Source organism: Macrosteles quadrilineatus, unplaced genomic scaffold (genome assembly GCF_028750875.1).
Source record: "Macrosteles quadrilineatus isolate MER2022 unplaced genomic scaffold, UCM_ALF_1.0 Scaffold_7__1_contigs__length_78375512, whole genome shotgun sequence".
Classification (NCBI taxonomy): domain Eukaryota; kingdom Metazoa; phylum Arthropoda; class Insecta; order Hemiptera; family Cicadellidae; genus Macrosteles; species Macrosteles quadrilineatus.
Genome location: NW_026542600.1, coordinates 6355867 through 6356592, shown reverse-complemented (window position 1 = coordinate 6356592; position 726 = coordinate 6355867).

The window sequence follows — 726 nt, the reverse complement described above, 5'->3', positions numbered from 1 at the left end:
TTATGGGCACAAACATAGTGAAGAGGCAAAGGAAATAAAAAATATAATGCATTTTTTATATCAATCTAGTTGTTTTGTTTTTAAGCTGATCCTCAGCACTGGGAAGGTTGCAGTACTTTTGAGCCCTCAAGATGAAATGTTGTGTTGTATACATACGTTTGAAGTTACATTTTCAGGTACTCTTGAAATATTTTTTTGAAAATCTGTAAGCTAAAAAAGTCTGGTGATATCCACTTAGATCTTGTTTATTTGTTTGATGGGATGAGCACTGAACTCACGATAACTTAATGTAGGCCTACATGTAAACCCTCTTGCATGCTGACAAACACGTCGTCACCACTTTAATCAATACTGTCCCTAAATGTTCTGAACACAAAAACGATATTAGGAAAATTATTGTGCAATACAATGGAACACTAAAATTCCAATATGCATATACGATAACGACACCTCTTGGTAAACCGCATGGTACATTGCTCCACTATACACCATGCTCACCACCACCACGTCTACCCTCCATCTCTACCTATTCACTATGTGATTACCCTATATAGGACATCGTATGAGGTAATGGTGGTAGCAGCAGGGGTCATGCCAATTGACCTGAAGATGGTGAAACTTGCGAGAAAAAGGCAAAAAGGTAATATCCTGGAAGTAGTGTCGGAGTAATATGGCAATAAAGTATGGAGCTCCCTCCATACATGGGAGCCCAAACCTACCAACTAC